Raw genomic sequence first — 9,039 nt, 5'->3', positions numbered from 1 at the left:
GCGAGCATGCATCTCATGTTATAGTGTTTTTGACGTTTTTCCGTAGAAGTTGATGGGGGTGTGAGTTTAAGGTCTTAGGGACCTTTGTAGGTGACGTTCGGGTCGTAAGATTTTATAGGCGCGGCGCAAATGTGTTGTGAAAGCATGTCGGTCGGACCGGAGAACACTGTCTGGTAGTTCAAATGTGTTGCGCGGACAGTCCGGTCATGACACGCGGACGGTCCGCCGTCCATTAAGGAAAAATTACACAGAACCATTCGAAACTGAGTCAGGTTGACATTTTGTAAAGCGGACGGTCCGCAGACGCTCAACGGACGATCTGGTTAGTTGGATTATTGTAAAGCGGACGGTTCGCCCTGGTATACCGGACGGTCCGCCATACATTTTTTGGCTGGACTAGGGCAGATCGGTCAGACCGACTGGTTGAGCCGATCGAACCGCCTGGCCCCGCCTGGAAGCATTACACTGAATTGTTTTTAAAGTTATACATTCTTTCACTTAGGCCCAGTTTAAGGAAGCATTCAAGGCGCATCACGTTCCAGCGGGAGTGATCAGGAGGAAGCTCACGGAGTTCTTGGCCCTAAAGCAGGGCAACAACAGTGTGATGCAATATGCCCAGAATTTCAACACACTCTCACAGTACGCTGGGTACCACGTGGACACGGATGAGAAGAAGCAGGCGTGTTTCAGGCAGGGGCTTAGCAGTAAGCTCCAGGATCGCCTGGCGATGTTCAAATTCAACACTTCTAGTGAGCTAGTCAATGGTGCTATCGTTCAGGAGGACACCCACCTAGCTCATAAAGCAGAAAAGAAGAGAAAGTCACCGGCAGTGGGGTCTTCTAGCAGTTCTCCTCAGAGGCTCCGCCTGGTGCAGTCGAGCCCACAGCGTGTCCCCTTTCAGCACCAGCCACCGCAGCAGTGGGGATATAGGCCCCCTTAGTACACTCAGCCACATGGGACAGTCAGGCCTCCTGCCCCTCAGCAGAATGAGCAGAAGGTCTGGGTGCAGCAGCCGGGGGTGCGCCCCAATTTGTCTCCGTGCTACAACTGTGGGCAGCCGGGGCACTTTGCCCGGAACTGCCCGATGCCACCAAAGTAGGCCCAGCAATCCGGTCAGCAGAGCCAGAAGCAGAATGTGGCTCATTTCAAGCCGGGGCAAGTGCACTACACCACCCTCGAGGGTATTCCTGAGGGAGCTCCAATGATGACGGGTACGTTCTCAGTTAACGATCACCCTGTCACAGTATTATTTGATTCTGGGGCGTCTCATACTTTCATTAGCAAAGAGTGTGCAGTTAGACTTGGGCTGGAAATAGAAAATATGTCGGTTCCCTATAGTATTCATTCACCTGGAGGGCAATTACTAACCAACCAAACAGTCAAGCAAGTGCCTTTACGGCTTCAAGGAAAAAAAATTTGTCACTCATTTAATTGTGTTACCAACACAGAAGGTGGATATTATCCTTAGTATGAATTGGATGAAATTTCATGGGATCCTTCTGGACACTTTGTCATATTCTGTGCATATAAATTCTCATCTCCATGGTTCTATGACCCTATCTCTAAGGGACCATGAGTTAATTACTCCAACTATGAGTCACACCGAGGGCAAGACTTTGGCTGACATACCAGTGGTATGTGAGTACCCGAATGTTTTTCTGGAGGAATTATTCAGCATGCCACCGGATCACAATGTTGAATTTGCAATTGAATTGCAACCGGGAACGACACCCATTTCCCGAAGACCTTATCCGATGCCACCCAATGAACTGGTGGAATTAAAGAAGCAATTGCAAGAGCTGCTCGACAAAGGCTATATTCGTCCTAGCACTTCGCCCTGGGGCTGTCCAGCACTTTTTGTTAAAAAGAAGGATCAAAGCCTCAGATTGTGTGTGGACTATAGACTTCTGAATGCCGTCACAATCAAGAATAAATATCCACTTCCCCGGATTGATATTTTGTTTGATCAGCTATTCGGGACCAAAGTATTTTCCAAGATTGATCTCCGCTTGGGTTATCACCATATCAAAATCCGAGCCGAAAATATTCCTAAGACGGCTTTCTCTACCAGATATGGACTTTATGAATATCTGGTGATGTCCTTCAGGTTAACAAACGCTCCGACACATTTCATGTATCTCATGAACTCAGTATTTATGCCCAAGCTAGATAAGTTTGTCGTGGTTTTCATCGACGACATTCTTATATTTTCTAAGAATGAAGAAGAGCATGCTGAGCATCTTCGCATTGTCCTTCAGCGTCTCAGGGAGCACAAGTTATACGCCAAATTCAGCAAGTGTGAATTTTGGCTCAAAAAGGTGCAATTTCTAGGTCATGTCATCTCGGAGGATGGTATTTCTGTCGACCCCGGTAAAATCCGAGATGTGCTAGATTGGAAGACCCCTGAGACAGTTCCGGAAATTCGAAGTTTTCTTGGGCTAGCAGGATATTATCGCCGGTTTGTACCAGACTTCTCCAAAATTGCTAGGCCCATGATCGAATTGCTTAAGAAAGGGGTGAAGTTTGTTTGGGATGACAAATGTGAATAGGCTTTCCTGACCTTGAGAAAATTATTGACATCGGCCCCTGTCTTGGCTCAGCCGGATGTTACTCGGCCTTTTGATGTTTACTGTGATGCATCAGGTATGAGTCTTGGCCATGTTCCCATTTCTGCCTTTGGCTTAGCCAGATATTGCTCCGCCCTTGACATTTTTGGGTAATGCATTAGGTACGGGCCTCGGCTGCATCCTTATGCAAAATCAGCGGGTGATTGCTTATGCTTCCAGAGCTCTCAGGCGGCATGAGGAGAATTATGCTACTCATGACTTAGAGCTAGCAGCAGTGGTCCATGCATTGAAAATCTGGCGACATTATCTTCTGGGTAATTCGATTCATATATATTCAGACCACAAGAGTCTCAAATATATTTTCACCCAGAGCAAGCTAAATTTGCGCCAGAGACGATGGTTAGAGTTAATTAAGGATTATGACCTGGAGATTCATTACCACCCGGGCAAGGCAAATGTTGTGGCCGATGCATTGAGTCGCAAGACAAGTTGCAACTGCATCTCAGCTACAGTTTTGCATGAAACTTTGTGTCAAGAAATGGAAAAGATGAATTTGGCTATTGTAGCTGAGGGTACTCTTGCTAACACTGTTCTCACTCCAACTCTTCGAGATCAAGTTATTGCAGCTCAGAAGGACAATATTGGCATGGAAAAGATTAGGCAAAGGCTCAGAGAGAATGACCCTCGAGTGGCATGTTTCCATTTAGATGGCGAGGGTGTTTTATGGTTTAAAAACCGGCTGGTGGTACCTAAGGATTTAGAACTCCGGAAATAAATTCTTGATGAGGCTCACCTTTCTAGGTATTCCATTCACCCAAGCAGTAACAAAATGTATCAAGATCTCAGGCAGCGGTTCTGGTGGACCAGGATGAAATGTGAGGTCGCCAAATATGTGTCCGAGTGCGATATCTGTCGAAGAGTCAAAGCAAGTCATCTCAGACCTGCTGGTATGCTACAACCATTGGATATCCCTTCGTGGAAGTGGGAGAATATTAGTATGGACTTAATTGTTGGTTTGCCTCCCACGTCAAAGGGATATGACTCTATTTGGGTTATCGTGGACCGCCTCACTAAATCCGCTCATTTTCTTCCAGTGAAGACCTGTTATTCATCTCACCAATATGTTGAGATATATATGGCTCAGATTGTGAGTCTTCATGGAGTACCCAAAACAATCATATCAGATAGAGGCTCGCAGTTTGTTGCACGTTTCTGGGAACAGTTGCATGCATCTCTGGGTACTCAGCTTATTCGCAACTCCGCCTATCATCCTCAGACCGATGGTCAAACTGAGCAAATCAATCAAATTCTGGAGGATATGCTTAGAGTCTGTGTACTCTCTTATAGCAAGAAATGGGATGAATGCCTGCCTTTAGCGGAATTTTCTTATAACAACAGTTATCAAGAAAGCATCAGAATGGCTCCTTTTGAGGCATTATATGGGCGGAGGTGTAGAACTCCAGTGAACTGGTCAGAAGCCGGGGAAAGAAATGTGTTCGGCCCTGAGATGGTCAGTGAGGCAGAAGAACGAGTCCGGTTCATACAGGAGAATTTGAAAATAGCCCAATCCCGACAGAAAAGTTATGCAGACAAGAAACGTCAGTCCGTCTCATTCCAAGTGGGAGACCATGTTTACTTGCGGGTATCTCCAATGAAAGGAGTCCAGCGATTCGGAGTGAAGGGAAAGCTCGCACCTCGCTATGTTGGGCCTTTTCCTATCATTGAGCGGGTGCGGGCCGGTAGCATATCGCCTGGAACTTCTAGCCCAATTATCCGCGGTTCATAATATTTTCCATGTCTCTTAGCTCCGGAAATGCCTCCGTGTTCTAGAAAAGGTGATTGACATAGAAAAGTTGCAACTGGAGCCCGATCTTGTCTATCCGGAGTATCCACTCAAAATTGTTGATCACAAGACCAGGGTCACTCGGAATCAAACCAGTGATTTCTATAAAGTGCAATGGAGCAATCACTCCGAGCAGGAAGTCACTTGGGAAACGGAAGAATTTGTTCAATCCAAGTGTCCGGAGTTGCTACAAACTTATCGAGGTACCTAACCTTTCGCTCCTGTTCCAATTAGTAACTTCACTCTAAATCTCGGGACGAGATTTCTTTAAGGGGGTAGGATTGTAACACCCAGAAAAAACCGCGGATGGTCCGCTAGGGATCGGCGGACGGTCCGCCAGAGTAACGCCCATATATTTATCCTGGTTGTGGGACCCGCCTGTCATATCTTCTCTTCTCCTCCTCATGACGACCAGAGGTGAGCTCCGCTCGAGCTCTCGCGCCGTCGTCGCCCCCTTCCGTTGATCTCCCTCCTCCGGCCACCATACTTCAATTCCTCGCGTGAGAACCTTCCCCGGCACCTCCTCCACCTTCCCCAACCCCCAGCCCGGCTTCTCCCCAGCCGGAATCGCCCAACCACCGCCGGTCACCATTGGAGGTGCTTGAAGCTTTGCTCCACCGTCGATCCGCTTCTCCGGTCATCCTCCGCCCGAACCAATCACGAGAATGGATTCGTGGTGAGTCACTTGTGCCCCCTGGCCTCTTTCCCCCTCCCGTTGTGCGCCGCCAGCACCGGTGAACCGCCGTCGCCGCTGCCGCCGTGCTTACTGCCGCCTATCGGGTGGTCTGCAAAAGTGAGTCGCGGACGGTCCGCCTAGGAGGGCCGGACAGTCCGCCGGTCAGGTTAGAAGTTGTCTAGAGACGATGTTGTCTCTGGTGTTTTCGTAGGATTGAACTGCGGACGGTCCGCTATTGGAGAGCGGACAGTCCGCCGTAGAGATCAAAATTTGTCCAGAGACGATGTTGTCTCTGGTGGGGTTCGCAGGGTTGAACTGCGGACGGTCCGCTATTGGATAGCGGACAGTCCGCCGTATAGTCTAGAATTTTGTCCAGAGACGTTATCATCTCTAATGGAATTGGCAGAGTGAACTGCGGACGGTCCGCTGTAGAGATTAAAATTTTGTCCAGAGGCGTCGTTGCCTCCGATAGTATTGCAGAGTTAAATTGCGGACAGTCCGCTATGTTGGAGCGGACGGTCCGCCGTATAGATTGAAATTTGTCCAGAGTGGTAGTTGGTTCTGGTGGGTCGGCAGAGTTGTACTGTGGACGGTCCGCCACTTGGGCGCGGACAGTCCGCAGGGCATTCCAGTTGAAGTATAATAGTTGCATCCTTGAGCTGCACTCAAATATTTCATGTGCATTCGTGTAGCGTCCGCCGTTGAGGACGTCGTGTTCGAGGTGATTGCGGCACCGCAGAAGCAGCCAGAGCAAGCCCAGGAGGAGAGGCGTGAGAACCCGGCCCAAGGCCCGCCTAACCCCAGCTCTGAGCAGCAGACTGAAGGCAAGTCCCGGTGCACATCCTATTACTTCAAATTTTAACACCTAGATATGTATTTATTATTTGTGCATTATGTTTAGGAGTTGTTTGAAATCCTAGTTGTATGAACCCTAGGTTTCTTTGAGTTATACTAGTATGTATAGGACGATAGATAAGCTATGCTAAATAGGGTTCGGTAGAAGTCGAGTAATTTTTTGTTACTCGCGAGATATAGGTTGTTTTTATGTTTCCATATATGAGTTACTCATCTTGGGATGGAAGTCTTAGAATGAAAGAAAGAATAGAATCTGAGACCGGGCGGGAGAGGTGTAGTTCCGCTTGTGTCGGTTAAGGACCGAGCCGTTTGTCGGCCCTGCTGATCATGTTTGAACTGTACTAACCGCATGCCGGGAGTTGGAGGTAGTCGAAACCGGTAAGCCTAGTACTATCTTGCTTCGAAAGTACAGAACTTCATCACCACCCCTTAGGGCGAGTCGAGTAGTCACGGAGAAACGAGATGCATCTGTTTACTTTTGGTGGTTTCTCGTTGAGCTCAGCTGACTATATGTAGGTGGGGCGGTTCTGTAGTTCGAGGCGGGAAGGGGAATGGTTGGTGCGTGTGGTCCGACGGGGCATACGCGTGCCGTGTTGGTTAGGTCCACCTTGCAAGGTTAAATCGAATCGATTCGCCGTCAGTCGCTCTCGGACATGGGCACCTTGATCACTGCGTCACAGCGTAGTATCGAGTGGGAGTATGTATGGCATATGCTTTATCATGTTTGCTCTAGATATGCCAAATTTAGATGATGGTCAAGATATATAGAATCATGAGCTAAAATATGGAAATAAGGATTCACCTTAGTCGTTTTTTCCGTAAAACTAACCACCAGCCAAAAGCTTTGCATGTCTAGATATGTGGGCTAAGTTATACCCACTGGTCGGGTAAGTCTTGCTGAGTATTAGTTGCTCAGGGCTTTTGTTGAAACATTACTGCAGGACACGCGGACGTAGACTTTTGTCCCTGCTGCGCTAAGTTCATCCGCCGGGATGTAGAGGGATGGGAGGTTGTGGGGCCAGACGTTTAGTTTGGGATCTCCCTAGGGTACACTTTTAGGTAGTTGTAGGCCCCTTTTCTCTAGTTGAACCCGGATTTCAGTAATGCAAAGTTTGTAAATTATGTATTTATTCAAACTTGATTTGTAAAACTTAAGGTAAAGTCTTATGAATATTTGCTGTATTTTTCGAGTTTCTGTCGTGTTTGTACCATCTGCGCTCATCTTCGCGTGGGACTATCGGTGTTGTTTCGATCGGGACGTGGGTTGAGAAAGGATCGCCAAATTAAACCGTTAAGCTAATGCGTCCGATCTGTTCAAATGACGGCCATTACACTTAATTAGAGTTTTAATTTGGCGGTGCTGTCACAGTACGTGGGGGAGACGAATGGAGGAAGGAATGATGCAAAACTAGCCGGTCAGTTATTTGGGAATCCCATCGCGTCTCTCAGTCCACAGTTCGCAGGTCAACATGATGCGGCTCTGGTATATATGTGGATGCACGTCTCAATCACAATCTGTGCTATCAAATGGAATGATATACTATCTTCTTAGTTATCATAAGCAACATAATCTCAGGAAATATAAACGCTAACTTGGCTGAATTTTCTTCATCACGGTCAAACCTCAACGTTTGGGCCGGCCGGGATGCTGACTCTACAACTTGACTTCAAGAAAAGTTGTTTTTATTTTATAATATCTATATATTCTGATCCAAATCGATAAGTGCCAACAAAATGCGACGTCTTTATCCTTGAACATCCTAGCTTCATGGGTCAATCCTCAATGCTTGGTTGGGGTTAAGTTAGTTGTCAATTGTGCAGTAAAAACTATTTTATAATCAATTTTACATAATGGCTATTCCAGCCGAGAACTCCTTAAAAACCTTTCCAGTAGGGGTGCAAATTGGTATCACTTAGGTGCACCGTGCACCTCCAACCCTTTTTAGTACTTTTTTCAAAATAGGATATCACTTGGAGAAGTAGTACAAAATTTTAAAGTAAAGAGAGTTGGAGGTGCACCCAAGAATCATCTCTTTGCATCCCAACTTTCTAGACTAAAACACAATCTGGTATGGGGACCACATACTCATATATATATGACTTAGGACACTGGCACATGGGCCTCAGCCACCAAAAGAACAGCGTCCATAGGAGAGGCCTGTGGTACTAGATCCTACGAGTCATGTGACGTATATCTATAAATTTTCCATTTTGTTGACCAAAACTACATGACGACGTTGGAAAACCAAAACTGTATCCTCTCCATCTCAAAATGTAATAAGGCGTTGGAAAACCAAGATTATTTAAAGATCTACGACTCCTGTGAAGCTTTAGTTCATGGAGGAGAGCCCCCTTCTTGTCCTAGCCTGTGTTTAGATGCAAAAATTAAAATTCCAATTTTTTTTCTGGTACCTGCATGGAGACTTAAATCTAGGCGAAATAAAAAAACGCATTGCGACTGCTGCCTGTAAATCGCGAGACGAATCTAATGAACCTAATTAGGCTGTAATCAGACGCTAAATTGCTACAATAATGCTACAGTAAATAACCTCTAATGACGAATTAATTAGGCTCAATAGATTCGTCTCGCGATTTACAGACGAGTTCTGTAATTATTTTTGTGATTAGTCTATGTTTAGTACTTCAAATGTAGAAAGATGCATTTTCAAAAACTTTACGGAGCGTAACTAAACACGGCCCTAGTGGTGGTATCCATTATTTATAGAACTATTGTTGGTGCATTGTAGTATTTGACTTTGAGCAGGCTACGTATCTCATTTTCAATTATCGAGCTGTATGAATTTATGAATGCTCCAACTACTGTTAAAAGGATGATAAGATCCCTCGAGCAAACAATCGAGGTGGGGCTCCAGATCAGTAGGGCTTCCTCTCATTCATTGTTTGTAGCACGCACTCTTGGATTGAGTAATCACACTTTTACAAATACTTCCTCCCATCCCTCTACGCGCCTCCCCTTGGATGTTGATTCGATGGCTCAGATTGAAATTTGTATGGTTTGCACGGAGAGTTTGTTTTGCACCTGATATGTTTTCATCCTAAAAATTCTCACTAAATTATAAAAGCATGTGGTCAACAAA

Source organism: Panicum virgatum, chromosome 3K, assembly GCF_016808335.1.
Source record: "Panicum virgatum strain AP13 chromosome 3K, P.virgatum_v5, whole genome shotgun sequence".
In the NCBI taxonomy this organism is placed as follows: Eukaryota; Viridiplantae; Streptophyta; class Magnoliopsida; order Poales; family Poaceae; genus Panicum; species Panicum virgatum.
This window is presented reverse-complemented; position numbering follows the sequence as displayed.